Raw genomic sequence first — 6600 nt, 5'->3', positions numbered from 1 at the left:
CTTAAATGTCTCAGAGGACAAACAGCCATAGCCCACAGGACTCTTTATTCTTCTGACCTCACCAGGTTTGCTTTGGTTCAGTGAGAACTGGAGGGTGTATGACAGATAAATAAATACCCCCTCCACGTCACATCGTGGAAGGCCTTGTGACATCTGCCCCAAGAGTTTTGGAAGAATGGCAAGGAGCCCTGTGTACAGCCCACCGCTGCTAAATGTGGGCTGCTCCCCTGGCTCAGCAACTCAGAGCAGAGGCTGCACATCTTTATTACACCAAGGTCTGCTGAAAACATGAATTTACTGAGTATCCACCTTGTGCTTAGTCCTCTGCTGGATAAGGGAGTGAGGTGAAGAAAGAAAGGATCATGCCAGCTCTCTAGGAGCTTACGGACTAATTGAGAAGACCGTCCTTAGAAACCAAGGGATTAATTAAAACCAAGCGCTGGATCCAGTGTAGTTAATCATGGCCTTGGACCATGAATGGATCGCTGGAAGGAGTGACTCTTGAGTGTCTAAGAATGGACCAGAATTTTAGCATATCCAACAAGAAAATGGACAGCATTCCACATGGAAAGAACTGCACCAGCTAAAGTATATATATATATTTAATTTTTTGAGAGAGAGAGAGCACAAGATGGGGAGAGGGATGGGGGGGAGAGAGAGAGAGAGAGAGAGAGAGAGAATCTTAAGCAGAGCTCAATCCCATGACCCTGAGATGTGACCTGAGTGGAAATCAAGAGTCTGATGCTCAAACCAACTGAGCCACCCAGGCACCCTGCACCAGCTAAAGTATAAAAGCACTAGTGAGGGGCGCCTGGGTGGCGCAGTCGGTTAAGCGTCCGACTTCAGCCAGGTCACGATCTCGCGGTCCGTGAGTTCGAGCCCCGCGTCGGGCTCTGGGCTGATGGCTCGGAGCCTGGAGCCTGTTTCCCATTCTGTGTCTCCCTCTCTCTCTGCCCCTCCCCCGTTCATGCTCTGTCTCTCTCTGTCCCAAAAATAAATAAACGTTGAAAAAAAATTTAAAAAAAAAAAAAAAAAAAAAAAAAAAAAAAAAAAAAAAAAAAAAAAAAAAAAAAAAGCACTAGTGAGCACGGCATCTGATAAAGACCGGCAGAAAGACTTGCATTCTTTTCATGCAAGTCTCACTTTTCCAAAAAGCCTCAGGCCATCAACAGAGGCTTGCCTTAAGACTTAATACAGCAGACATAATGCTATGTGTTCACCAGATCTCATTTCATATCCCTCCTTTTCTGGGAACCTGGAAAACTGTGTTTCCCAGCCCCTTGTAGTCAGGCTGGACCATGTAACTAGTTCCATGCAAAAGATAAACTTTTGTCTCAGTCACACCGAGCTTCGGGGGTTGTTTACTACTGCAGCCCAACCTATTTTATCTTCACTAATGCACTGGATAAATTGATTCATTACTGAATCCTGACTTCATATACTCATGCAATCATTTACGGAATATTTATTAAAGGCCCATGAGGTACTAGGCACTCCATTCAGCACAAAGAATACAGTAGTAAGCAAGAACAACAAAGTCTCTTCTCATGAGGCTTATCATCAAAAAGAAATCAATCCCAAATATTAACTATTAGGAATCGCAAAATCTAATTCCTTTTTTTTTAAAGGGAAACTAAATTGAAATAAGATCCTTTAATCCAGTATTTCATTCAGTCTGTGTCTATCACTTGGCCAGTTGGCTCTTTGGCAAATCCCCCGACCTGATCCCTGAAAATCAGAGTCTGTCCTCAGCCAGAGTCACCCTACAGCAGCTGCCCTGTGTCTATAAATGGTTTTCTCTGACTCCCATCTGGAGAGCGAGCCCTGGGGACTCATTATCACAGACCACACTTCTGATAGGGCTCTGACTTCAGAAGTAAGTACCAAAGAAGTCTATAAGAGAAACAGCTTCTCATCTTCAGGATAATACTATTGTTTTGATAGAATGACAAAAACACACTGATTTTTTTAATGTGCTTTGTACTATACCATTTTTTCAAAATTAACTTTACTGGGGCATAACTTACATATAATAAAATGTAACCATTTTACACATAACTTGTGTACATTTGTGTAACCAACTACAATAAAAATATAGAAAGTTTCCATTACAGTGAAAAGTTCCCGAGTGCCCTGTCCCAGTCAATGCCACCAAGCCCAGGCAGACACTGATAAGCTTTCTGTGACCAGAGATTACATTTGTTTTTTTCTAGAGTTTCAATTAAACAATATCATACAATATGTATTCTTTGCATCTTGGCCAATTTCACCCAACATAATGTTTCTGAGCACCATTCATGTTGCTACATGTATCAGTAATACATTCCTTTTTATTGCTGAGTAGTATTCCATTATGTGGATATACCACAATTTGTTTATCCATTCACCAATTGGACATTTGGATTGTTTCCAGCCCTGAGCTATTATGAATAAAGCCGCCATCACCCTTCAGGCACAAGTTTTAGAATGAACGAGCCTTCATTTCACATCAGTAAATACTCAGAAATAGAAGCAATGGGTCTCATGATCAGTGTATCTCTAACTTTATAAGAAACTGCCAAAGTATTTTACAAAGTAGTTGTACCCTAGTACATTCGAAGAAGTGTAAGGGTCCAATTGATCCATACCCTCCACAACTCTTAATTGTAGCCATTCCAAAGTGCATGTAGGAGTATCTCCCTCCTTGTGGTTTTCATTTCTACTTCCCTAGTGACAAATAATGTGAAACATCTTTTCATGTGTTTATTGGCCATGCAAATTTGTGAATGTGTGAAGTATCTGTGCAAATCTGTTGTCCTTTTAAAAATTAGGTTGTCTTTGGGGCGCCTGGGTGGCGCAGTCGGTTAAGCGTCCGACTTCAGCCAGGTCACGATCTCGCAGTCCGTGAGTTCGAGCCCCGCGTCGGGCTCTGGGCTGATGGCTCAGAGCCTGGAGCCTGTTTCCGATTCTGTGTCTCCCTCTCTCTCTGCCCCTCCCCCATTCATGCTCTGTCTCTCTCTGTCCCAAAAATAAATAAACGTTGAAAAAAAAAAATTAAAAAAAAAAAAAAAAAGAAAAAAAAAATTAGGTTGTCTTTGTACTGTTGACTTGCTGGTATTCTTTATACATTCTGGATACTATATCTTCATCAGAAACATATATCGAAAATATTCTCTCTCCATCTGAACCTGGACTTTTCATTTCATTAAGTGTCTTCAAAAGAGCAGAATATTTCACTTTTGATGGAATCAAATTTATCAATTCTACCTTCTCAAGTCTGTGCTTTTTATATCCTACAAATCTTTGCCTATCCTGAGCTCATGAAGATTTTTCTTTCATTTTTTTCCAGAGGTTTTATACTTCCAGCATTTACATTTAGGTTTGTGACCCACGTTGAGTTAATTTTTATGTACAGCAAGGTTGAGGATCATTTTTTTTTTTGCATATGCGTATCCAGGTGTTTTAGCACCATTTGATGAAAAGACTATCATTTCTCCAGCAAATTACCATGGCAAATTTATTGCAAATCAATTCAGCACCTATGTGAGGGACTACTTCCTGCCCCTATTCTATTTCCCTGATCTCTATGTCTATAATTATTGCCAATTCCACACCGTCTTGATTACTGTAACTTCATGGTAAGTCTTAGAGTCAGGCAGTGTACATCCTCCAATGTTGTTCTTCTCTTTCTAAATTGTTTTAGCTATTCTAGGTCATTTCCACATTCATATAAAATTTAGAACGCCATCTGTGAAGGGTACTTCGAAGTATAGTAAGTTTCACTTGTGTTGACTTTGCCAGAAAAAAAGCTCAAACCAGATCCAGAGATGAAAGTGAGATGCAGGTTGGAGGTTGGTTAGTTCTGTGCAGCGATGGGGGAAATGGCCTATTACTGGGGTGCAGCACTAGGCTGTCAGTAAATGACTGTTCTACCCAGAGATGTGTTCTCCATGAGCCACCCACTCCTCAGATCTGTGATTTGTTTTGTTTTGGAGAGGGATATCTTTAAGGCACACATGCCATGGGTTTAAACTGTTAATTCTAGAGACAATCAACCTTCAAAATCCTGCCTCACTCCCTCGTTTTACCAAATCCTGGCTAACAGCTTGGGTTTACTGGTTGGAGTCTTCTGAATTCGGGTTGAGTTGGCCTGGACCACACACCGGCGCTCACAGGAGTGTGAATGGTGATCATAAAACACCGTGATATATGTGGAGAGTTGGAAAAGATTGAAGCTGTGCACCACTGTAAGGGGTTGTTATTAATGGCACCCTTCATAAGATTTGAGAGAGGGTGACCGGATGTGTAGGACTGAAGCTGTCTTCAGGACTCCGAAACTGTAGTCAATCACCTGAAAAAGGGCAGTCTCACTTTGGTTGGGTGTCAGAGCGACCTCCATTTGTTGACACTGGGGAGACCAGTTTGAGAAAAACAAGAGGGCGGGGTCTAGATCGGGAATTTGGTCAGTACCTACATCATTAAGGAGATAAAACTTTAAAAGACAGTCACTCCCCACCCCATCATCTCTCTCCCTTGATCTTTGCTCTGAAACCCAGAACCCAGATCAAACCAGATAAATACATGTTATCAGCAGGCAATCCTTATACTTTTACCTTCTCTAATAGACTGAATGACTCTACTCACTGTTAGCTGGGAAAATATCAGGGAGTAGCTAATGCTACCCCCCCCATGTGGAATTCATACCCCTAGGAGTGAGTCAGTATCCTGTGCTAGATCCCCGGGCCTGAGCCCACCTCACCCACACATACAAGGAGGAAGCCGGACTAAAGGGTGATTGCATGAGCCACTGAGGCTAAGCATTCAGTCACCAACACCTAACTGAGAACCCCCAAAGTGCCAGCCCTCCTGGACACTGGTATACTTGGTGTCCAGAGACGGCATCCACTCCTGAGCACAGCATAGCTGATAATGCCTGAAAACAATCTTTCAGCAAAGGTGGTCCTGAAGCTAGGGGGTCCCCATTCATAGGGAAAGTCAGCTTCTCATCCATGGCCCTTATGGGGAACTCTACCTCTCCAAGGCATGGCGATTCTCACTCTCCCCCAGGAAATGTTCCTGCTATGGAAACTATCCCAATTTCCCTTATCCCCATAGATAAGCCAAAAGGGTGTGTGTGTGTGTGTGTGTGTGTGTGTGTGTGTGTGTGTGTGTGAGAGAGAGAGACAGAGAGACAGAGAGAGAGACAGAGACAGAGAGACAGAGACAGAGAGAAAGAGAGAGAGATTCTAGGAGCATTTCTTTCAGTTGTGGGGTTTAACATATTTTAGCATTGTGTGCTCTGGAAATAATGAAGGGATAGATTCAAGAGGGCCAGGGCAGTCAGCTCCAAATAGAGTTCCTTGTGCAGTGTCCCAGATGAATAATGCACTTTTGGCTTCAAAAAAAGTTTGAAGGGATTCAATTTGTAAAACCAATCAGACTTCAAATATTGAAAATAAAGCCAGTTTGAACAATTCTTTCTCTTACTCCCAGCCTTTGCTGAATGAAATTAAGAAAGGCATATCACCACTTCACATGCAAGATAAAGCGCTGTTTCATATAAAAGCGGTTTCATTTTTTTTCAAAGCCTGGAGCTGCCAGTGTTAATGTTTGAATTATTACCGAGCTGCAAATGAGAGCCAGCGGCCTGTCGGTGTGTTAACTATACATTCCAAAGCCGGGTGGCAGGTGGGGGACCGTAGCTTTATCCTCAATCATGTTTTCACATTATATAAACCACATCCCACATCCAGTGCTAACTATGCCCCAGACAAAGAGAAGATACAGGGACCCACAGAGCCATCAACTTTCAGAATGACAGAGAATGAAAGGGAAGAGTTCCAATGGGCAGCAAACTTGGCAACCACAAAAAGCATTTTAATGACTATAAAGAGTTTAAGCTTGACCCTCATGGAAGCTGAAATAGAGATGGCTACTCCCTCAGGGGTTAAGAAATTGTGGCAGACAGATTGGAACGTTAGTTTAAAGTGAATAAAAGCCACCGTGACCTCCTCTTCTGTGCCTGAAGCAGTGGTCTTGCTGGGGTAAGTGTATCCCCATCATCCAGAGGAGAAAGTCGTTCACATTTTACCCAGCTCCCTACCAGACAGACCTGGGCAGCAGTCACCCAGGGCTATGGGATAAGGGTAGCTGTAAAGGGACAGTCTGGTGGATGCTCTCTTGAAGAGCCCAGGGACCAGGAGAGGCTGTCCTACGAGGTGGAGGCAGGAGGAGGAGGCCTCGCTGGGGCCAGAGAGGTGAAGACCAGCCAACATCTTAGCTTCTGAGGCCAGGAAGAAAACTGCATGGCAGGACATAAACTTCTTCCCCAAATCAGGCCCTGGAACCATTCCACACTAGTTTTAAAAGGGCAGGTACATCCTGCTGAAATAAACCCTTGGAACACAGCACCTACGAGACAGTGAGGAGCCTGCAGACAGGAAGAGGCTGAAGTGGTGGTTAGAGGATTCCAAGACAGCATTAGGGGAACCAAGAGGATGGGACAGGTACAGGCCTGAGGGAACCCAGTGCCACCCCCAGAAACCCCTGGAAATCGGGAACTAAGGGTCTGGCCGGAAAAGCATGAGAAAAGAGGAGCGTCGGTAACCCACAGGCAGGTTT

The sequence above is a fragment of the Puma concolor genome, chromosome A1 (assembly GCF_028749965.1).
Source record: "Puma concolor isolate L17-30 chromosome A1, mPumCon1.1.hap2, whole genome shotgun sequence".
NCBI lineage: Eukaryota > Metazoa > Chordata > Mammalia > Carnivora > Felidae > Puma > Puma concolor.
Note: the sequence above shows the minus strand (reverse complement) of the source record.